The sequence below is a fragment of the Lissotriton vulgaris genome, chromosome 9 (genome assembly GCF_964263255.1).
Source record: "Lissotriton vulgaris chromosome 9, aLisVul1.2, whole genome shotgun sequence".
Classification (NCBI taxonomy): domain Eukaryota; kingdom Metazoa; phylum Chordata; class Amphibia; order Caudata; family Salamandridae; genus Lissotriton; species Lissotriton vulgaris.
This window is the reverse complement of record NC_141697.1, coordinates 834,465,215-834,490,274: the sequence shown is the minus strand read 5'-3', so window position 1 is coordinate 834,490,274 and position 25,060 is coordinate 834,465,215. Positions and strand designations below refer to the sequence as shown.

The following is a 25,060-nucleotide window of genomic DNA, read 5'->3' as shown; positions in this document are numbered from 1 at the left end:
AGGATGGGTGGCCGCTCTTTTAGCTTTGCCGCTGCCAAGCTGTGGAATTCTCTTTCGCTGTCATTAAGGAGCCATGGCGAATTCCTAGCTTTTAAGAGAAATCTGAAGACCTTCCTGTTTCCTAGTGCAGCGTAAATCATGCATGTTTCGTACATAGCTATGATCAGTCAGAGCACCAGGATGCCCTTGGGGTGACAGCCCGCGCTATAAAAGTACATAATACATACATACATACATAATCAGAGAGGCTATATCAGAGCTCTTACGTATTGAGAATGCTGCCATAATTTGTCGTTACACTACATGGCACCAAAGGGGCAAGTGGATTTTGTTGGCGGACAAGTAGATTTATGAAGAAACCTGCCCCATGAACAAGTAGATATTTTATTAAATTCCACACCCCTGAAAAAGGAACTGTCTAAGGATACTGATAAAGAACCTGTTAGGTATTTAGCCCTTATTAACTAGGACCTAGAAGAGTCAAAAGTTAAACAACTAATTGACAATTGTATAGCTCCTTTGTATGATAAATTGCACAACCTAGAACTGATGCTCAATGCATTGTCTATCCAAGAATTTCTAGTGCTGAGGTAAATTATTGCCTGAACGCTAACTCAAAGCCTCTTGCACAAAACATAGGGGCAAGTAATGCTCAAAGCTCCGCTCTGTGCAGTAGTGAATCAGCACTAGTGGGAATGAGCGTAGGTGGAGAATCAAGGAATGCGGTGGGGATGGGGAGGCCCTGGTTTTCATAACCAGAAGAGGGCTACCTTGTCTTCATTAAACTTAGCACCTCAATGTAGCCTGTATGTGATAGTAATGACGGGTTCCTGAGCTACCCTTAATCTTTGAGGAATTTACTTCCCAGCTATGTAACCACGTCTGCATCTGCAACAGCCAGCAACTGGACATTTAGCCCTTAAAATTGCTAGTTGTAATGTTGCTTGAGTTGCATACAAGGGGATTGATCCTGAATGGTTAAATCTGATTAAATCATATGATGTATTACTATTCCAAGAAAGCTGGGCTTATGAACCATTTTTCTGTGGATGGGTATGAATGTTTCCATGTACCTGTGAAAGCTGTTGTTGAGCAGATGGCCCAAGGAGGATTGGCTTTCCTGATCTGTTTAAAACTACAGTGTCCCTGTTTCACATGAATGAATTAGGTTTTATGGGTTGTGGTATCCGAAAATTGCATTTCTTCTTGGTTAATTTCTGTTATTAAGTGAGCAATTTGGGTTGTCAAATGACAGCATTATTCACAGGGTTTTGTCTAGTTTGGAGACTAGGGCCCTTGATCTGTTGCAGAATTTCAATATTGTACTTGGTGTAGACGTAAATGCCAAGATTGGTCGATGCGAACCCATTTGAAAGGGAAGCATACCCTAACCACTGCTCAGAAGTTGATGTAAGAGGTCAGAAGTTAATAAGAGCCCTGTGCCAGATAGATTTAATTGACTTGGGATCATTATCAGGGCATGGTCTTAGCTATAAACCCACCTTTATAGGATGGGGAAAGGGAACAACAATAGATTTTGAATTCCTCTCGAGGCCAATGGGAGCGCTTGTTCAATCAGGAAATGTTTTACTCCCCTGTAATACATATCAGCACCCCATAGTGTTCGATTTCTTAATATCCCTGGGAGATAAGAGCAAGGATGGGTTTGAGCGTGAAAGATAAGGGGTTTAGAATTAGATCGCACAACATTTAGATATTTTTGTTATTTAAGTCTATAGTCAGCAATAATCTTAGCCAGGGAAAGAATAAAACTGAAAGTGTGCACGGTGCGCTGAGAGTGACAAGCACTGACTGGGACAACATGTGATGGCGAAAGTCAAATTGCTGCAATTTTGTCAAACAGATAAAAGTGAAAGCGCACATGGCGTGCAGACAATAAATATGAGAAGCACCCTATATTGCCGCAAATGGTGTGTGTGCCCTAGAACGGTGAAAGTTCAATTGCCGCCATTGCAAAAAACAAAAGTGAACGCGTGCATGGGGCGCAGACAAAAAACACGAGAAGCACCCTTTATTGCTGTGAGTGGTGTGAGTGCCCCGGTACGGTGACAGTTAAATTGCTGCCTTTGTAAAAACAAATGCAAGTGAAAGCACGCAGATTAACACGGGATGGTGAAAGTTAAATTGCCGCAATTGTGACAAACAAATAATAGTGAAAGCGCCCAGGGCGCCAGGAAAATAAACACGAACAATGCTCCCTTTGTTGCGAGTGGTGTGCGTGGCGCCCACCACCACCATTGTAAACCATTCAAATTAATCCTTATGGTGCGCACCGTGCATGCGATTACATTGACAAACACAGATGAGGGACGGCAAAAGTCAAATTAAAATAAATAAAGAGGTGGGCGAGCCGTGCATAACAAAAGGAAAGGCGAGTAACTGCCATTGTTAAGGATGACGTACATCATGCTGTGAGAAGTTGGCCTGATATGTGATGTCCACTACTCTAGTGGGCACCCTGTATCAGTCCAAACAACCCTTATGGTGATGGTTGTAAAGTCAACCTTATAGACCAGCCATCCTAGTGGTAGCGTGGACAAAGCCGTCTTAGGCTAAAACTTCAGAGAGCATATGAAGCCAGCTGTTTTACCATATGTATCCGTTTAATACCAGATGAAAGGACACCACGCAGGTTATAAATAAAATATATATGTATTTATTACTAACACAACCCCTCTGAACTCTTTATGAGATCAGAGGCCAAAGCACATAACAAGTTACTTAATTATCATACAATAAGTTGCACAAAATACAGTCAAGCCCTAGGGGCCTTGCAAACCATATACTAAAATAGTGTATAAGAACCACGTCACAAACAGGGAGTAGGCCTAGGGCCTAGGGAATCGCTGGGGCTACACTGGACTACCAAAGGTTAGGAAGCAGGAGGCCCACGGGAAGCGTGTGCAGTGTCTAAACACACACGCGAGTTACCATAGCGATACAATGGGAACGTGAAAGTTAGAAACTAGTTGATTTAGAACACTTCCGGATGGACTAGTAGAAAGCCACTTAAAACTAGGACACTTGGAGTACTGGCGTACTCGCATTACCTCACCCAGGGAAGCCGGGTGCATAGGTGTCTTTTGGTGTCTGGTTTCGTGGCTGAATCCTATGGAGACCTGTAAAAAGATGCTGCAGGCGACCAGGAGAGAAGTGTTAGGTTGGATCCAAGGGTGGATCGAGGATGAAGAGTACCTGAAAGCAGAGGGGACAGAGTCTTGGTCACTAGCTAGTGACCAGGAAGGAACCAGGAAGGAACCAGGCAATGTGAAGCAATCAGGTGATTTCGTGAAGCTTGTCTCTGCAGCTACGAGGTCCAGGAGGCGTCGACGACGACCAGGCGCTGGAATCGAGCTGTCCCACGATGGATCTAGATGTCTGCGGAGTCGGGACCCGGATGGGACCCAACAGGCCTTGGCAAATACAACCCACGGAGGAATTGACTATTGGCTTCGAGTCAGACCAGTAAGGTCTGGGGCGCTTCTCCTTTTCAGGGAAGCAGGAGCAAGCCTGGAGCAACCAGGCAAGCGGTGTAGTTTCGATGAATCGCCTTCAGAAGGGCCACTAGCGTACGGGCAAGTGACCGGAAAGGCGCGTCCAGCTCAAAAGCAACAGCAGGCCCCACGCGGCACTCGTGGAGTGTGGAGGGTTGTGCGTCGGTGCAAATGGTGCTCGGGGCTGGGGCTTCTCAATCCCCGATGCACAGCTTCGAGGGTGCCTCGGAAGCTGCACAATTAGCAATAAGCAGGTTTTCCAGGGAGTCCGGTCCCACATCTCTCGTCGCCGCCACGGGTCTCAGCTTTGCTGTGGATGTGGCTCGGGGTCAGAGAAGTCTGGAAGTGCAATTCCTGACTAGCTCTGTGCTCGGGTTACGGCGGGAGTGTCGACAAAGCAAACCGGCAAATCACTGGTGGTGCCTATTTGCACAGGGTGATCACTCCTTGACCACAAGGGAGATTCTTCAGTCTTCTAGTTGCAGTAGAATGTCGAAGGTCCAGAGTTTCGTTTCAAGTTTCAGTTCAGGATAATCTAAAGTCTCTAGACTCAGCTCCTAGCTTTATAGTGATTAAAGGGGCTAGATTACCTGCCAGGTCCCTCCTATGGGTACGACCAGGGAAGGGGGTGGTAACACCCCTTTCCCTTTGTCCAGTTTCGCGCCAGAGCTGGGGCAGGAGTGCCCCAGCAACTGGTTTGAACCGGGCTATGCATGGAGCACCTTGTGTGCCCCAAGCAGTGTCTCATTTCATTCAGCCCTCCATGCCCCAATACACTATGGCCTGGCTGGGGTGGTGCTAGCACCTCCTAAGACAGGAAACCTATTGTCCAGGGAGGTTGCTGGAAGGACTCCCAGCAGCGGGAGGTCAGACTTGTGTCTGTGGCAGCCGCATCCATTTTGTGATGCTGAGGCTCTGGTTAACTTTAACCGGGATTACAATGAACAACATGTCTTCTCCCTCTAGAAGGGTGGAATTCTACCCACGTCGCCAGAACTGGCGAGGGAGTAGTATTCCAAAGAGTATGACACCTTACACGACATGTTTTGATAAAGGCAAACCAAAGTTAGCATTAACCGCGAGGATTATAATGCACTTAAGAGTATATGGTATGGCTATATCATAGAACAGCTATAAGGACATGGTTCCGAAAGCTGCAGAAAGGCTCAGCTCATGCTAGAGCACCATCTCACATAAAACCAAGCACTCTGCCTTCAGGATTGTTAAGGCCTGCCATAGGAGTGACTTATAGGTGCATATGTTTCTATATATAAGGTTAGATATAGGAATACTATATCTAAGCAAGGGGTGAATACACAACTATACCCCAGCTGAGTGATCAGCCAGTTGTCAGTTTGGATGGCCAGCTAGGGGTGGCATAAAACATGCTGCAGCCCCTGGAAGGCCTTGGATGCACCTATGCCCTGGGTACCAATGGTACACTATACAGGGGCTCATAAGGTGACCCAATATCCAATTGGAGATGCACCTAAAGTACATGGAGTCCATTTTACAGTGAGAGCAGATAGCCTGGGGCCCTGATTAGCAGGATCCCAGACCAACTAAGTCGAAAACCATCTAAATACTAAAAGTTGGGTTAACCATATAGTCAGATATCCACCTTCCTATACATGCCGTGCTGAAAAAAAATATATAATTTCGGGAAAGTTGTGTTGGGCGAGCCGCGCACAACAAAAGAAAGGCATGCAGCAGCCATCCTGAAAGATGAAGTGAGAGCTGCCCAAAATGGGAAAAAAATAAATAAAGGTGAAAGTCTTTGTCCAGCAGCGCATCCTAGTTTGAAAGGTAAAAGTCTTTGGCCAGCAGCGCAGCCTAGTTTGAAGCTCTAAAAACAAGAAAAGCGGACATCAAAGGAAGGGTGGGAGGGAACGAGCATATGAGGTGTGAGCGATAACGAAAGTTAATTGTTTTAAGAGGGGGAGCAGGAAGTGAGGTAGAGCGTGAGCTGGCAAAAGCATTCTGCTGCTTTCAAGTTCGATGCCAGATGCTAGCTTCGCGCTTGAATGCCTCACATGCACTGGCCATAAACCGCATTCCAAAGGTCTTTGACAGCATTTTCCGGTGCCCATTACTAAATATCTCGCAACAAGCATTGCTAAAGCATTGCCTGAGGCTCGACCTAAAAATAGGCCCTCAAGCCAAGAGTCGAAGCACTAGTACAGAGGCAAGAGGCAACCCTTCATCCCTTTTCCCCCTTTCACAAATAAGGCAGCAAGAGCTCCACAGTGAAGCAGCGAGACAGTGCAGGCCTGTCATGCACTGGACTCATGGGTCGGAACGGGCCCTGACTGTGGCTGTCAGGAGCAGGGGACGAGGCCGCAGAACCGCAGAAGCACACAAACAGCGCAGCCCACCCTGCAGACTTAAACGCAATGCACTCGCTCACATGTAACGCGCTGTCCACAGTGCCCTAGAGAACATCAGCTCTGGGGTCTGAACCGGGCCTAAGCCAAGGCCGCGAGACACTGTCGACAGAATCTTGGAACGCCAAAGCATTGCACAGCAGACACAGCTTCCCCAAGACAGCCCTGTGTCTTGTGCGCCCAACCTTCACATGACATCCAAGCTGCTCGTCCCCTGGAGAAAAAGGTAGGCCTCGCTGAGAAGCTCCACTGACCCGCACCACCACGGGCGGGCCCATCCATATCAAGACCATACAGTAAAGGTCACCAGTGACTACAAACCCACCTGATAAGCGCAGTGAGACAGTGACAAGCGAAGTATCACTGCAAACCCCATCGGAACTGTGCACCCTGCTGCAAGGAACCAGCAACTGACGATAAGTAAGTGGTGCTCGCGCCCATCCATACTGTTAACCACCTACCACTGCCGGCGGCCAGCAATCCAGCAGATCGACGCGGCTGCAACCAAGGCGCCACACCCCAGGTGGTCTGCATGGCTGCCACGTTTCACCAACAAATGCCGACAGCACAACAACTAGTAATGGCCCACCTACGCACAAAAGTACAACAACCCAATACACAAAATGGCAACTCTGTGCTGGCACCTGCAGAAGGCAGGAACACAGCAGAGGCACCACACACAGCACTCACTGCCACGCTGGACTCAGTGCTGGCAGCAGTGCAGAAGATCGGATCTGCCCTGGACCAAACCTGCTCCTCCCTGGAGTCCAAGATCGACTAAGTCACCTCTGACTTCACCCTACTATGCGCCGATGATCACAAATTGGGGGAAAAAATGCGCCTGCAAGAGCAATCACTCGAGGAGCTGAACCCCATCGAGCAAAGTTACATCGCGGCCCAGCAGGACCTCATAGACCGCGTGCATGCACTAGAGCACAAAGTGGAGGATGCTTGTGAGAAGTTAGCCTGGCATATGATGTCCACTAGTTCTATTCGGGACCTTGCATCAGTCTAATCGACCCTTATTGATGGTGGTTGCAAAGTCAACCTTATAGAAAGCTATCCCAGGGGTAGCAGTGGCGAGCAGTCTTCAGGCTAAGGCTTCAGAGAGCTAATTAAGCTAGTTGTTTTACCAATTATAATCTCTTGAGTACCAAATGAAAGCACACCACACAAGGTATATATCAAATATATATGTATTTATTCTAAACACAACCCCTCTACACTCTTTATGAGGTCAGAGGTAAAAGTACAATACAAGGAACTTAATTATCATACGATAAGTTGCACAATATACATTTTGCCCTAGGGGCCTCAAAAACCATATACTAAAATAGTGGTATAAGAACCACGTCTGGGATAGAAAGCAGGCCTAGGGTCTGGGGAATTGCTGGTGCTTCCATTGACTTTCTATGGGAAACAAACAAGTTACAAATTTACAATTTAAAGATGCTTCCGAATGGACTACGATGGAACCCTTTTAGACTTAGACACTAGGAGGGCCAATACCCTCAAGACTACCAGAGTACTTGTGTTACCTCACCCACAGAAGCCGGGTGCATAGGTGTCTTTTGGTGTCGGGTCTCGTCATCAATTTCAATGGAGATCTGCAAAGAAGTACTGCAGGCGACCTGTCGATGTTTCAGGTTGCCAGATAAGTAAGGGAACTACCATCAATAGGACGCACACAACACCATTTTCTGATTTGAATGTTACATCAGTTTCATGCAGGTTAGCTTACGGGACTTCAAATACCAGAAGGCCTAGGGGCGCTGTGATAGGAAGGAGAAACCATGTGATTCCCGAGGGCCTGGGCCGGTTCCGACATAAGCCCCGCCTCTTGGTGTAACCAGTTCTTGACAACTTTCCTTGTAGCCGAGACCTGGATAGTGCTTCCCCGCCGAGGAGTTCCTGAGACAGCCCTTCTGGACGCTGTCTACCTGTACCCAAGGCTGTGCTTCACTACCGAGCACTTGTGTGCTTGTTTGCTTGGATTGAGGAAGCCGCTACCTTCGAGCCGCGTCCTGCTGTTGACACAGAGGTATTCCTTCGTATTTCCCGATAGTCGGAGACTGCGCATGAAGGCGCTCTCCTCTCGGGTTTCTACTATAGCAGCCGTTACCTTCGAGCGGCCTCCTGCTCTTTACTCCGGTAATCCTTCCGCATTTCCCAAGAGTCGGAGACTGCGCATAAAGGCGCTCTCCTCTCGGGGTTCTTTACTTTGTTACCATTACTTTGCACTGCAGTGCAGCGGATCCGCCCGTGTTCCTTAGGCACTTGCACACCTTGCAAACAATGGATATTACCTCTGCAGTCTTCACAAGGTTATTTCAGGGGTGGCTGTGAGAGGATTGAGCTGCCCTCTATTACATATTTTCGTCCCGGCTGGGACTCATTTTCTTTCCTCCCTGTGTCCTGCATTCTTCAGGGATTTAACTACTCTGGAAGCTTCTTTTGATAGAACGTGTTTTTTTGCTGTGCTGGATGATAAAACAGCCATATACTTTAGATGTATTCTTTGTTACAAGAAAATCCCGCAATGGTTTGGGATATTGCCCTCCATGTATTGGAGGTCTGGTACCCAAGATGTTTTCTGGGTTCTTATGTAGTAGATACTATGAAACCTCAGGTGCAGAAACTAGTGTGAATGTAACACATTTCTAGGCATAGTAGTGTTGTATGTATGCATGTGGTTTCCTACCTTCCTCTCGCTTTCTATTACATACAGCATTACCAGAGGAAGGTAGGCGACCAAGACCAGACCTGTGAAGCAACAGGACTCCTTTGTTATTTTATCCCCTCCCATTATCCCCTGGGTGCTCCTTTTCCCACAGTGTGTTCCTTGCATTGTGGTGGGGGTAGTATTTAGGGTACGAGGGGGGGCTACTCTTCACCGCATCATTCCTGCTGGCTGTTACGAAAGGTTAGTGGCGTGGAGATAACCTGGTGCTGCTGACAACTCCGACAATTTGTTACCCAAGTTAGACGCCCAGCCCGAACGATGGACAGCAATGCGGAATTTACCTCGTTGCTGGAGAGCCTGACTGCTCTGCAACAGGAGGTACAAACCTCACGCTTGGAAAACCAAAAACTTAGTAAGGAGATGGGCACTTCACTAAGGGAGGTGGCGGGACTAACCCGGCAGGGTTAAGGGTCTTATATAAGAGAAGCCACTCTGCCCCCTCCAAATCAGGCCACGCATCCTCTGCCTCCTACACAAGGGGTAGGCTTTTTTAGTACAGGCCCTATGTCCCCACCTATAACAGATTCTGTTCCTACAGTCCAATGATATAAAACACCGGAATTCCCTTAGGACCACCTGAACGTTTCTATGGAGATCCTAAAAAATGTGAAACTTTTCTGAACCAATGTCGTCTGCATTTCCTCTGCAAACCTGCAGTCTTCCAGGATGAGGCAGCCAAGACTGCCTTTATGATGTCCTACATGGGAGGAAACGCCACTAGCGGGACAATTCCGCTAATGGAACGCAACGATCCTGTATTGCACAGATTCACCGATTTCTGTCTGGAGATGAGGAAACTGTTTGACCGCAAATCTCATATGATGTCTTTGGATCGTAAATTAATTACACTCCGTCAGGGTTCGCAGGATCTACTCACATATATCACAACGTTCAACCGTCTGATAGTGGAAACCGACTGGCTACAGGAAAAACTAACCGCTCTCTTCTACCAGGGCGTAAGAGGAGAATGAAAAGATGTTCTATCTCAAGTGGTACAGTTGCCCCAAACCTGTGAAGAAATGATTGACCTTACGGTCCAGTTGGATCATCGGATACAGGAAAGAAAAGGAGACAGAAGTAAAGGACATATGCGTTTTTTCCTCCCTAGACCTTGTCTCAGTCTGAAGAACCCTCCAAACAAGTGGACAGACCAGAGCCGATGCAAATAGGAGGCATTAGAGGGCCTCTAACCACAGAGGAAAGAGAAAAACTGAGAAAAATGAAATGATGCCTGCATTGTGGAAAAGGGGGTCATTTTATCAGAGAATGCCTGGCCCGAGCTCAGCTTCCAGAAAAGGGTAACTTTCAACAAGGGCAAGCTTCGATTGGAACCAAAGAGCAGTCTGAAAACTAACAGGCCTGAATCAGAAAGAGATCACTGATTCAGCAGGCGTTAGGAATACGATCTTGTCAGTTATTGCCAACCCCATGCACCCCGCTATAGCGCACCTGACAGTGAGTGTCCTTTTGTATATGAATGATAAGTGAACCATCATCGTGGCAGTATTACTGGACTACGGGGCAACGGGTAACTTCATTGATCAGGAATACGCTAAGACCATAGGTATACCCTGGGAAAAGAAAAAGGACCCAACAAATGTACAAGCTGTAGATGGAACCGTGTTGACATCAGGACCTGTTTGGTACCATACGGTTCCTGTCTTGATGCGGTTTGGAGAGAATCTCTATGAAAACATACAGTCCGATATCATAGACGCTTCTCAGTTTCGTCTCATCTTGGGTATGCCTTGGCTTACTTTACATGCCCCTGTTGTGGGATGGGCCTCTCGCACCGTGATTCTGAAGTCTGAATACTGCAGAGAGCATTGCACCCAACAGGCGGTTCTTTCTGATAAAAACCGAGAAGGCTCGCAGGCCAGCCTACTGGCCACCGCTAGTGCTATTCTTATGTATTGCTATGCTACTTCTTTACTGAGAGAATATGCAGAATATCGGCAGGTATTCGATAAACAAATGGCTACTCAACTTCCACCCCTTCGTGTCTATGACTGCCGGATCAAGCTAATTCCTGGAGCAGAGATTCCATGTAGCCGGGTATATGCTCTAACGGAACCCGAGACGCACTACTTACGAAACTACCTCGATGAAAACCTTGCTTCAGGCTTCATAAGACACTCCTCATCACCCGCTTCTTCGCCTCTTTTTTTTATTTCTAAAAAGGATTGCAATGAGTTGCACACCTGCATCGACTATCGAGCGATTAACCGGGTCACGATAAAGAATCGCTACCCTCTACCCTTGATTCCAGTTTTATTGGACCAGTTAAAAGGGGGTCGTTATTTCACTAAATTAGATCTACGGGGAGCCTACCACCTGGTCCAGGTCAAACACGGTGATGAATGGAAAACCGCCTTCCGAACCAAATTTGGACTATTTGAGCACAGAGTAATGCCCATCGGGCTCTGCAATGCTCCAGCGGCATTCCAATACTTCATGGATGAAGTACTTCGTGGATTGTTGGATACGATCTGCATTGTATATATAGACATCCTGGTCTATTCATCCAATCTCCCTGAACACATTCTTCATGTGAAAACTGTCCTAGAACGACTTCGGCTGCACTCCTTATACGTCAAATTAGAAAAGTGTTTGTTCCATGTTCAAGAGGTTGCATTTCTGGGGTATGTTATTAATGCCAACGGATTCCTGATGGAAACAGGCAAGGTGGAAGCGATCACCCAATGGAAAAACCCCCAACCTTTCAATGTTTTTTTGGCTTCGCCAATTATTATCGGCGTTTCATAAAAGACTTCTCGACGATCATCCACCCCATTTCCAGCCTGTTAAGAAAAAACACTCCTTTCCTATGGGGAGAAGAAGCTGAATATTCCTTCAATGTACTCAAAGATTCACGCAGGCCCCTATCCTCAGACACCCCAATCCGCAACTTCCATTCAGAATGGAAACCAATGCCTCACAACATGCACTCGGAGGAGTGCTGTCTCAACGTCATCCTACAACCGAGCAGCTACACCCGGTGGCTTATTTTTCAAAGAAACTCACTCCCAGCAAAGTGAACTTCTCTATTACTGACAAAGAATTGTTTGCCATCAAACGGGCGTGTGGAGAATGGAGACATTATCTTCTAGGAGCACACCATGTTATCGAAATATACACCGACCACAGGAACCTGTTGTTTTTGAAGACTGCCAAAGCCCTAACACCGCGTCAGTTAAGATGGACTCTCTTCTTTTCTGATTATGATTTTATTATTAAATACAGACCCGGACCACAAAACGGCAAAGCTGATGCTTTATCCATCATTGATGATCCCGGCTGCTCGTTGTCACCTGGAAATCCTGAACCTCCGTCTATTCTTCCTGAAACATGTTTTCCTACCACATCAATGGCCTTGATTACTTCACAAGACTTCATAGAGGATCTCAAAATGTCTGTAGCAAACATAGGCCACGATAATTGGATTCAAGAATATCCACAATGCCGCCAGGAAAAAGAAGACTTGTTGTACCATTATCAAGCATTGTATGTCCCAGACAGAAACCTACAGAACCAGGTGTTAGCCTGGGCACACAACTCTACGTTGGGAGGTCACTTGGGAAGATTTAAAACCATCGCTTGTATCGAAAGATCATTTTGGTGGCCTTCGTTGAGGAAAGACACTGAGATGTACCTATGTAACTGTGCTGTATGTGCACAAGGAAAGGCCAACCACAAAAAACCTACAGGCCTCCTACATCCTTTACCAATTCCCCCTAGACCTTGGCATACAGGGTCTTTGGATTTTATCGTTGAGATGCCACCTTGCGAAGGGTACACAACAATATTGGTGGTGGTAGACCATTTATCAAAAATGGGACCCTTTATACCACCCTCAAACGGTTACCTACGTCTGCTGAGCTGGCCCTTGTATTCTTGCAAAACATAATCAGACTCCACGGAATCCCAAGTATCTTGATCACTGACAAAGGCTCACAATTCACTTCTCGTTTCTGGAAAGCTTTATGCAAGACCATGCACATCGAAGCCAAACTTTCAAGCAGCTACCATCCACAAACAGATGGAAAGACAGAACGTTTGAACCAGACCTTGGAGCAATATCTAAGTTGCTTCACACTCCAAAACTCTTCCGATAGGTATCATTTATTATGGACAGCGGAATTTGCTTACAATATCGCAGAACACTCGACTTTAGGGTGTTCACCGTTCTTTTGTTTGAACGGTCATCATCCCAACATGCTTCCCTTTGAATGGCCGGTCCAGACCAAGCTGCCAAGCATCCAAGAACATCATGCTCATCTCAAAGCTGTGTTACTTGATGCCAAGAAACATCTCTTATCAGCTCAGCAAACCCAGAAGCTCTTTGCTGATAGAAAGAGGAACCCCAAACCTAATTACAAGGTGGGGACAAGTTCGGTTAGCTACCAAAAACATACACCTTAAGGAGGTAAATAAACTGAAGCCTAAATTCATTGGTCCCTATTTGTATTTTTGTATTTAATTTATTTATAAAGCGCTAACAATCATCCTAGGTAGGATATCACAGCGCTGAGGTTTGGTGCTGAGGGGTACGGTGACCGCATTGATTACTGATTATTCTGGTTATGGGATAGAGGAAGTCATAAATCCCGCAGCTGTGAGGTTGTCCCTGCCCGTATCATGGCATATCCATCCTGTATTCCATGTCTCCTTTCTCCAACCCTGTCCCACTAGCATACGGTTACCTGACCGGCCCCTCCCTATAGACATAGATGGCCAGGCGGAGTATGAAGTGCAAGTACTCCTCAATTTGCGACTGGGTAGGGGGCAAGTACAGTAGCTTGTAGAGTGGAAAGGTTTTGGGGTTGAGGCTAGATCGTGGGAGCCTGATCGGAACCTCAATTGTCCCGACTTGGTGGAGCGGTTCCACGCTAATCACCCGGGAAAGCTTGGGCAACCGCCGAGTCGGCGATCCTTGCGATAGGGTTCTGGCGCGGTTTCAGGTTGCCAGATAAGTAAGGGAGCTACCATAAATAGGACACACATAACACCTTCTTCTGATTCGAATGTTGCATCAGTTCCATACAGGTTAGCTTACGGGACTTCAAATACCAGAAGGCCTTGAGGCGCCATGACAGGAAGGAGAAACCAAGTGATTCCCAAGGGCCTGGGCCGGTTCCGATATAAGCCCCGCCTCTTGGTGTAACCAGTGCTTGACAACTTTCCTTGTAGCCGTGACCTGGATAGTGCTTCCCTGCTCGAGGAGTTCCTGAGACAACGCCTCTGAACGCTGTCTACCTGTACCCAAGACTGTGCTTCACTACCGAGCACTCGTGTGGTCGTTTTCTTGGATTGAGGAAGCCGCTACCTTCAAGCCGTGTCCTGCTGTGGACACCGAAGTATTCCTTCGTATTTACCGAGAGTCGGAGACTGCACATGAAGGCGCTCTCCTCTCGGGTTTCTACTCCAGCAGCCATTACCTTCGAGCCGCCTCCTGCTCTTTACTCCGGTAATCCTTCCGCATTTCCCAAGAGTCAGAGACTGCGCATAAAGGCGCTCTCCTCTCGGGGTTCTTTATTTTGTTACTGTTACTTGCGGCTGCAGTGCAGCGGATCCGCCCGTGTTCCTTGGGCTCTCGCACATCATGCAAACAATGGATATTACCTCTGCAGTCTTCAAGAGGTTATTTCAGGGGTGGCTGTGAGAAGATTGGGCTGCGCTCTATTACATAACTTTCGTCTCAGCTGGGACTCATTTTCTTTTCTCACTGTGTCCTGCATTCTTCAGGGATTTAACTACTCTGGAAGCTTCTTTTGACAGAACATGTTTTTTGCTGTGCTGGATGATAAAACAATGTTGTAGGCAGGGGAAACCCAATCAACCCTTGTAGGCTTGGGCACTGTGCGATTCAAGTCAAGAGATGCTACAAGGGACTTATTTCTAAATTGTTCAGTTTGAATTGTGAGTTGTACCACAGTAACACACTCAATGGTATCCACAGGATAACAATCTTACTGTATAATTATAAATTAATTAATGGAAGGTTGAAGGAAAAACAGAGCACAGAGAATTATATTTCAAACAAAGTTTTTACTAGAAAAAAGTTTGGGGAGATAGATACAAACAAATCAATTGTAGCAAAAAAGTCATGAACAAAGATAGACAAAGTTTTCTCTATAGTTCATAACTCAACGCATCAACTCCTAATAAATGAGGAAAACAACCCAAATTAATCAATAAAAAATGGTTGTAAGTTTGTGTCCCAGAACAGCATTAAAGGAGATGATGAGGTGTCTACGTTTCGGTCTTGGCTGCAGACGTCAAAAAGACCATCATCAGGACGATGTTTATTCAAATGCTGAAAAGAACTCCCTTCAAGTTTGAAAGTTAAGACCTCATCCGTAGGTCTACGAGAGACCGGTTAGCAACAAATGAATTCTTAAAAATCAAAAGATAAGACCACATCCGTCGGTCTAAAGAAGACTGGCTATACACTCAAGTCGGGGTTGCAATCCGGTCGTTTTGAAAAAACAGCTCAGTCGGCAAAAGTGTATCCTGACCCGTTCGTCTGATAAAACAGCCATATACTTGGATGTATTCTTTGGTACAAGAAAATACCGCAATCGTTTTGGATATTGCCCTCCATGTATTGGAGCTCTGGTAACCAATACGTTTTCTGGGTTCTTATGTAGTAGATACTATGAAACCTCAGGTGCAGAAACTAGTGTGAGTGTAACACATTTCTAGGCATAGTAGTCTTGTATGTATGCATGTGGTGTCTCTTACCTTCCTCTCGCTTTCTATTACATACAGCATTACCAGAGCAAGGAAGGTGACCAAGACCAGACCTCTGAAGCAACAGGACTCCTTTGTTATTTTATCCCCTCCCCTTTCCCCCATGGTGCTCCTTTTCCCACAGTGTGGTCCTTGCATTGTGGTGGGGGGGCAGTATTCATGGTACGAGGGGGGCTACTCTTCACAGCATCGTTCCTGCTGGCTGTTACGAAAGGTTAGTGGCATGGAGATAACCTGGTGCTGCTGACAACTCCGACACGACCAGAGGAAGAGTGTCCGGGTGGATCCAAGGGTGGATCGAAGATCTAAAGAACCTGAAAGCAGAAGGAACAGAGTCTGGGTCACTTGCCAGTGACCAGGATGACGATGGAAAGCTGACAGCCAATGTCGGGTGATTTCAGGTGACAAGGTGAAATTTGTCTCACCACGAGGTCCAGGAGGCATCGACAATGACCAGGAGCTGGATTCGAGCTGTCCCACGAAGGATCTAGTTGACTGCTGTGTCGGTATCCGGATTGGACCCAACAAGCCTTGGCAAACGTAACCCACGTAGGATGTTGAGATTGGCTTTGTTGAAGACCAGCAAGGTCTGTGGTGCGTTTCCTTTGTAGGGAAGCTGGAGCACGCCTGGAGCAACCAGGAAAGCAAGTTGGATTCAGAAGTAAATCTTCGGGGGGGCTCACTAGCCAACGGACTAGGAACCGGGAAGACGCCTTGAGCTGAAATGCAAAAGCGGGGCCCACGGGACACTCATGGAGTGTGAGCTTCTGTGCAGATAGTGCTCCGGGCTGGGGCTTCAAGCACCCCTATGCACAACTTCGGGATACCTCGGGAAGTCGGTGCAGGTAGCAAAATGCAGGATGTCCAGGAGTTCCGGTCCCACGTCTCTCGTGTCCGCCACGGGTTACAGCTTTGCTGTGAACAAAGGTCTTGGTCAGAGATGTCTGGAAATCCGTGTCCTGTGTCTCAGATTCTTCGGATCCGGCTGGAGCTTCGAAAATGCAGACCGGCAAAGTTGCTGTTGGTGCCTGTTTGAACAGGGTGGTCCCTCCTTGAGATGTCTTCCGTCTTCCAATCGAAATGGAATGTTGAAGGTCCAGGATTTATGTTTTAGAGTTTCGTCCAGGGTAATCTAAAGTCCTAGAGACTGGGATCCTATACTTATACTAAGTTTAGGGGTTGGACAAACTTTAAGGTCCCTCATATGCGTGGACCTGGGGAGGGGGTGGTTACACCCCTTTGTCCAGTTTTGCGCCAGAGCTGGGGCAGAGTGCCCCAGCAACCGGTTTGAACTGGGAAATGCATGGACCACCTAGTGTGCTCCAGGCAGTGTCTGGAAAGCATTCGCTGAATGCAGCCCTCCCTGCCCCAATACACAAAAGCCTGTCTGGGAAGGTGCCAGCACCTCCCTGGATAGGAAACCTATTGTCCAGGCTCCCCTGCCGGAGTTTCGTGCAGCAGCAGGAGGGCAGACTAGTGTCTGTGGCAGCAGCATCCATTTTGTGATGCTGAGGCTCTGTTTAACTTTAACCGGATTTACCAGTAACTACATGTCTTCTCCCTCTAGAAGGGTGGAATGCTACCCCCGCCGCCAGGACTGGCGGGGGGGGGGTTAGTATTCCAAAGTATTTGACACTAGACGACATGTTTTGATAAAGCCAAACCAAAGTAAGCATTAACTGCGAGCATTATAATGCAGTTAATAGTATATGGTATGGCTATATCATAGAACAGCTATAAGAAGATGGTTCCGAAAGCTGCTGAGGGGCTCCGATCATGCTAGGCCACCCTCTCACATAAAACCAAGCACTCTACCTCCAGGATTGTTGAGGTCTGCCTTAGGAGTGGCTTATAGGTGTATATGTGTCGATATAGATATAGGTATACTATTTCTAAGTAAGGGGTGATTATACCACCTTACCCAGGCTGTGGGTACAGGCCTGTGGTGTAAACCAGGGGTGGCACAATACATGCTGCAGCCCCTGGTAGGCCTAGGGTGCACCTATGCCCTGGGTCCCTATGGTACACTATACAGGGGCTCACAAGGTGACCCAGTAACCAATCTGGTATGTACCTAAAGTACATGGTATCAATTTAGAGAAGGAACAGCTAGACTGTGAGCCTGATTAGCAGGACCACAGCCATACTAACGTCGAAAAACCAGAGAATCACAGAAAAAAGTTGGGGTAACCATAGGAAGCAGACCCTACTCTACTACAGTGCTCACGGCGAAAAAATATCCACGTGGTGAGCCTTCTGGAGGGGGAAGAAGGACGCAACCCGGAGGAGTACACTAAGCACTGGCTCAGATACTGCTACCCACTGGCGTGCTATCGCCCCAATTTGTGGTCGAGAGAGCGCGCTGTGTGCCAGCACAGAAACCCCCCATCGGCAGCCTGTCTGCGCCTATTTCTATTCATAGTCCTCATCTACAGGGGCACGGATGTGATCCTGCGAGAAACCCAAAGCTGACAGTCATCAATAGATGCAACAGCCAGATCATTGTATACCCTGACTACACAGCACAAGTATAGCGATGCAGGGGCGCATACGCTGCAGTGAAATGATAACTCCTCGACCTCAGTTACTCTTGAGTGTTCATAAAAGGTGTGGTGGGCTTCTTTGACTCGCCTCCAAAGTCTGGGAATCGCTGGAGGAATCAGGACTATGGACAGGGCCCAGACCGCACATGGAAGACACACCAAGGAAACCTGGCAGAAGAAGACGCTCACGCGGCGGGTGCAGAAGGTTCCATGTAGCTACGGCCACAACTTCCACGGCTCCCAACCCTGAACAGAGAAGAATATAGAGGCAGGAGGCTATACAAGTAGCTGCAACACTCGGAACTACAACACACCACCCTGACCAGAACCCAATCCCTGTCAGATCCTCGGCTATCAGCGACTCCACGCCCTCCAGGCTTGACAACACCAAAGATTACCAGCTACGAGATGTCATGCCACAGACGGCGGATAAAGAAAAACCAAAGGGGATGATGGACGGAGTGTTGACAATACAAACACTCACCCCCAGTCAACTGATCTGGGTTTAATCCATCACCGTTCTTTAGCTCACTCCGCCACCCCAGTTCAGACATGGCCATATGCAAATCAGTCTGACCCTGTGCCTCATGGGAACAGTCCAGCCCGAACTGCCAAGCCATGTCTTCCCTGGACCGGAATCAAGCTTCCCAGGACCGGTTTCTGGCATTACAGCCATCTTCAGCCGGACTTGCTTGAATCCAGTGGCAAAGTGAGCAATGTGGTTCTGAAATTCTGGACCCTGCTGCAATACCGGTACCGAGGTCCAACCCTCGTGTCACAAAATATCGTCGTACCATGACGAATTTGGTATTGGCAGACCGGTAATGATTAGGACATTATCCCTGTGTATTTGCGTCGTGATTGAACGATGCCAACACCCTCAAATCGTGGTTTCCGTTCTGAACCCTCGGACTCCATTTTGTGAACGGCATCCATCTTATACCTTGCCCTCATATAAGTCAATTGATTAAGGTTGAGCTTGATCTGAAAGGACACGTCCACCTTAGCTGACTTCCCCATGACCTGGCCGAACTGACTCCACCGCCTCCAGCCAAACCTGTTTGGGCAGCTCCTCGCCCAGTGGCCGAGTAAGATATCATCAAAGCACGACATGCCATAAACCATTCACCACATACAGACCATGTTTTCTACACACATACACCTGTCCATGTTCCTTGTTTATGGCCAGTTTTATGACAAGGAGGTGCCCTGTTTTATTGGGGTTTCATCGATATCTGATTGTAATTCCGGGCTGGGCTGGGTCATCTATTACAAACTGGACATCTAAAATATGGGTTGGCCAACATGACTGTGCGTTTTGCTCTATTGTGTAAATATGTCTATGACCGTATTGTAAACTAAAGAATTCTTGCCTGAAGTGTAATATTGTTTATAAAAGGAGAAGGTTGGTTCTGTAAAGACGAACAGTCTCCTGAGAACTTACGACCCGTGCTGTCGTGCTTCTAGGACACATGTTACTTGGTTGCAGCCAATAAAACTCGATCTCTGACTTCACCTAGAAGACTCTTGGTTTCTGTGGTCCGGAACAGGGAGAACTCAGAGATCTTCGGGTGTTATCCCCTGGCACCACCGGGTTCCTAAAAACCCGGCACCTCAGTTGGCGCCCAACTCGGGGCGGTATCAAGCGGTGACGGTCCAAGCCAGATGTTCGTGAGGAGCTTCGTGTGAAAATTCCAGAGGACGGCCAGCCACTTCAGTGACCCCTGTATGTCGACGTGGTTCCGAAGGTCTTTGCTGCGAGGTTCCCCGCGTCCCGACGGCTACGAAGGACTGCTGCCCTGACTATCGCCCTGTTTTGGACCCAGTGATCCTTGGTAGAGCGAAACGATAGACAAGTCTTCTAGTGACGTCACCGATCTTCAATACTTCAGTTAAGTATAAGTGGAGCGTCTCCTAGTCCTTAGTTTGGTTCTTAGTCTTTGATATCCTTGAGGTACACCTTGTTTGGAATTTGCAAGCGCCAAAACCGAGGGATTCGTGTATTCACGAAAATATCAAAATTAGATAATCCCTTGAAGTTTGAAGCTAGACTACTGAGCGAAGATGCCTGGTCTTAGCAGACTTGGAAACTTGTTTTGTCTTGGTTGTAGTAAGGACTCCCGAATAGAGGATTCGTGTCCGGTTCCTCCGATTGGAACTCCAACATATGAGTTGTATATCAAGCACGGAGTAGGCCCTATCACATATAATGAGGTATGGATAAAGTACACCAGAAAAGATGGTGTTTTAAAATGGCCCCAATATGTTAGTTTTGACTCCGAAGTCTTAGACAACCTCGAGGTCAAACTGTTTAAGAAGAAAGCCCGGCCGGCGATGTTTGACTCTTTTCGCTTATGGCGCAAAGAAGCCAAACAGAAAGAAATAAAACTAGCTAAGAAAATTAAAAGAGGTATGTCAAGGGTGCAAGCTGCCGTTGCATACAGGGATAACGAGGAAGAGCAGGAGAGTGAACAAATGCTCAGAAGCAAGAGGTTAGCAGTAGATAACTGTTACCCGATGTTGCCACACGAAGGACGAGGTTCCAAGGGAACATCCGAGAAAGACCCATTAATGTCCCATTTATTGAATTCACCACCCCCATATACATCGAGTATTGTTGGTCCCCCGAAGCGTATTGTTATACCGCGCCCTGGCGCACGAAATGCAGCTCTTGCACAAGCACCAGCTTCTCTTCAGCTGGTTACTACTTCTCCGGCGCAGCCTTCTAAAGGGCCGCCGTCTTTACTACATACTCCACCTACTTCTTCTACAACTTTGCCTACCGCTCCACCTGTTTATCCTGATACTACTTCTGCTACTGCTTCGACTTCCTCTGCTATTGCCTCGACTTCCTCTTTACATCAGCCTGTCTTTTCTGGCGCATCTGCCTCTCCGCAAACTTCTCCTTCTGTTCGACAGAGAGTGGCAAGTACTGTTACTGGTCTGTTCTCACCTTTCTTTGGGTCGCCTAAAACGACCCCTAAAACAGGACGTAGACAGTTGCGTAGTCAACTGCCTGATTATGAGGAAAGAGAAGTGCTGAATGAGTTAGCACACAAATGGGTTACTGACACTGTTAGATATGATGTTCAGTCTGTTATGGAAGTTTTCCGACAATGGGATGCACCCACTCAGAGATATGTATTCGAAGAGATGTGTGTATATCTTTGTGAAGATCTGGAGACAAACGATCCAAATCGCAAAATGAAGGAATTATTTTGTATGCGTTTTAAGTTCTATGAAGGCATGATTGTAGGTGCCGATGTTGAAAAACCAATAGCTCTGTTATTATCCTATAGGATTAAGGGAAATGTCTCTAGATCATTGTATGAAGACAACGTGTAAGGTAGGAAAAAGGCGCGACAGTACCCTATGAGAGAGGTTCCTCCAGTTTGGAGGGAAGGCGATGTGAATGCACATCCACCCGTTCCACCACATTTCCAGCGTGTATGGGTACATGTCCCCTGGAAAAGATCTGAAGTGTTAGCACTCAAGCAGACATTACCTGATCCACGTAAAAATCCTGCGGGGTATTATAAGGAGTTATCACAGACGGCCAGCTCATGTATAATGAATTTAGCGGATGTAGACATGTTGTTTGGGAACGTCGTTCCACAGCCTTTATGGAGTAAAATTCGTCATGCAGATCAAGAACTAGGTGACACATGGGCTAATAATACTGCTGCAGATACTAGACAAGTTGGTGGTTCCAAACCTGAGCCTTTAATAGCTGAACTTCCTGGTAGAATTATCACGTACATGAAGACCTTAATGCCTGAATTGCGTGTCAATTGGGATAAGTTGTCTGCGTGCAAGCAAAAGAAAGATGAGAATGTGTCTGACTTTTTCACAAGGTTTGAAGAGACTTTCGTCGATCACAGTGGTCAGGATATGGCTACCGAGGGTGGCCAAAGATTGTAGACAAATTTGTACATAATCTGCTTCCTGAACTGTGCAGTAAATTGAAAGATTCAGAGAGTGCTTGGGCTGTTTCCACGTCAGCGCAGATTTTAGCCACAGCCCAGTACTACGAAAATAGACGCAAAGACGAGCTAGATAAGGCAGACAAAAAGACTAAAGATTTAAAAACTAAAGTTCTTCTCCAGCAAGCCTATCCGCCTCGCACTCCTAGTCAGCCCAATTATCAACAACCACAGCAGTATTCGAGAAACGCGCAAGGAAACAAATTTTCCCATCAGTTTCAAAAATAATTGTCCAGCTCTGGCGCGACGCCTAAATGGTGTTTCCGGTGCAAGAGGTAGAGGTGTTCAACAGGCTCCTAGGGGTAGGGGCCGTGGAAATTTCCCCCAGAATAATACTTCTTTTCCGCCTCAGAATTCTATGAATAGCTTTGACCAACAGAATAATGCGTCCTCTAGGTCAGCTCAGTACTATGCTGATGACTACTACGCAGAGAACGAGAATGAGGGTAATAATTGCTAGGACAGCCATGGACAAAGAGAGGGAGTTCTTTCAGTTCCAGTAGATCAGAATGGACCTTATGTCGAGGTGATTACATCAGGAGTGTCAGAGCCATTTCTGCTGGATACTGGTGCTACAAAAAGTTCGATTATGCACTCAAAACTTCCTGGCGCACCTTTGTCTGGCGAAATGAATATTTCAGTAGGTTTCTCTGGCGCCCCTGTTAGAAACCCAATTTCTAGTCCTATGCCCCTTTCTGTTGGCCCATGCGAATTAGAAGCACCCCTCATCCTTACAACAGGTTGTGGCGAAAATTTGTTAGGTTTGGATTTGTTGAAAAGATTATATGCGACTTTGTACTGTTCTCCTTCGGGAGTACAACTTACCCTTGGTAAGAAAGTGATTTCCCCAATGTATTTGTCAAAGGAAAATATTCCAACTGAATTGTCATCTCTTCCAGATATACTTTGGGCTACCGGTTCTAATGATGTAGGTCGTTTGGAGATAGCACCGTATGTCATAACATTGAAAGCCAATGTTAGGTTGCCACGTATTCCCCAATACAAGATCTCTAGCGAATGTGAAAAGGCGTTGTTAGCGATCATTTACGATCTGATTGAGAAAGACGTCATTGAGGAAACAACAGGCAACATTTGTAACAGTCCTATTTTGCCTGTCTTAAAGCGTACTTATCCTTCACAGCCCCCTGTGTACAGATTTGTGATTGATCTCAGAGAAGTGAATAAGATTGTTGTACCGCAGTTTCCCGTCGTCCCCGACATTACTGCCTTATTGACAATGGTTCCAGCTTCAGCCACTTGGTTCTCGGTGATTGACCTGAAGAACGCCTTCTTCAGCATCCCGATTGCTGAGGAGAGCAGAGACATTTTCGGCTTCAATTTAGGAGGACGAAGCTTCCGCTTCAAACGCGCTCCTCAGGGCTATTGTGAAAGTCCATCGATATTCAGTCAGCCTCTGAAAACACAACTAGACACAATTGTTCTACAGGATGGTGCAACTCTGATTCAGTATGTAGACGATCTGCTGATCGCTGCAGATACTGAAGAGATTTGCAAGCAAGCCACACTGTCGTTGTTGCGTCATTTATGTGACATGAAGCATAAAGTCTCTCTTTCAAAACTGCAATTTTGTCGACAAGAAGTGACCTACCTAGGTCACATCTTCTCGAAGGAGGAAAGGAGACTGACCCCAGAAAGAATACAGGCAATTGCAAGATTGAGTGCCCCAAGGACACAAAGAGAAGTTCGGACCTTCTTGGGCATTACATCGTACTGTAGACAATGGATACCGAATTTCTCGCTATTGGCTAGACCTTTGCTGGCACTACTCCGCAAAGACACACCCGATCCTATGCCTTGGTCTGAAGATTGTCAGACAAGTTTCCACGAGTTGCGCGAAGCATTGTGTTCGGCTGCTGTGTTGGGCAACCCCGTCTACAGTAAGCCTTTTACATTATACGTCCATGAGAAGGAAGGTTGCGCATTATCAGTACTGACACAATACCTTGGGGACAAACAGCGCCCATGCGCGTATTTCTCAGCGACTCTAGATCCTGTAGCTAAGGCATTACCAAGTTGCTTGAGGGCCACCGCTGCAGCAGCTGTCTGTATTCGACAGTCTGCTGGGTTAGTCATGAATAATACTCTGATCGTTATGGTCCCACATGCAGTAGACATTTTACTGAACAGGACGAAGACGCAGCATTTAACTAGTGCTCGACTGTCCAGCTATGAGCTGACACTATTAGCGAGCCATATACACATAAAGAGGTGTGATACACTCAACCCCGCCACGTTATTACCTATCTCGGCAGAGACAGATGAGGTTGAAAAACATGATTGCTGCTTTAGGACAGAAGAAGAGACAAAAGGGAGAGTAGACTTGCAGGACACTCCCCTTCCTGAATGTAATGATACTTTATGGGTTGATGGTTCATGCTTCAAGTTGCCAAATGGTGATACGACTGCAGCATATGCTGTAACAACATTGCACACGATTGTAGAGACCGCGCGCATTCTGCACCATTCTGCGCAAGCAGCAGAGTTGGTCGCACTTACAAGAGCGTGTGTGTTGGCAAAAGGAAAGCGAGTGAATGTGTATACAGATAGCCAATACGCCTTTGGCGTAGCCCATAGTTTTGGAAGATTGTGGCGTGAACGTGGATTCCTGACGTCACATGGTGCAAAAATCCAACATGGTCAGCTAGTTAACGAGCTCCTCGAGTCACTGACCTTGCCACTACAAGTTGCGATTGTAAAATGCAGTGCACACAGAAAGATTCAAGATGATGTTGGTCGGGGGAATGCATTTGCAGACGAGGTTGAGAAAGAGACTGAAAGGAACACAATGAGTCGGATGTATGTTGTAGGTCCTGCTAGATGGATTGCTGATGTGGGTATGTGTGAGGACACTATTGAAAGTGTAAAGTCCATACAAGCTGATGCCACTGAAAAAGAGGTGAATGAATGGAGAGAAAGCAAGGGAAGATTGGATGTGAATGGTTGTTGGGTCGAATTGTCAGAACACCAGCGATGGCTATTACCTGACGCATATGTACTCGCAGTGGTGACAATGGCCCATGGAATGGCGCACATCAGTGTGAAAGGAATCTGTAAACTATTGGCCCCAGTATGGCAGAATAGTGGTATCCCGAAATGCGCGGAGAATTTGGCCAGGAAC

At 47.0% G+C, this 25,060-nt stretch overlaps 1 pseudogene; it reads left to right on the top strand.

Moving 5' to 3' along the window:
• Positions 1-6,734: 6,734 nt before the first annotated feature.
• The window catches only part of LOC147692330 (uncharacterized), a 52,741-nt pseudogene continuing 34,415 nt past the window's right edge, over positions 6,735-25,060 (top strand).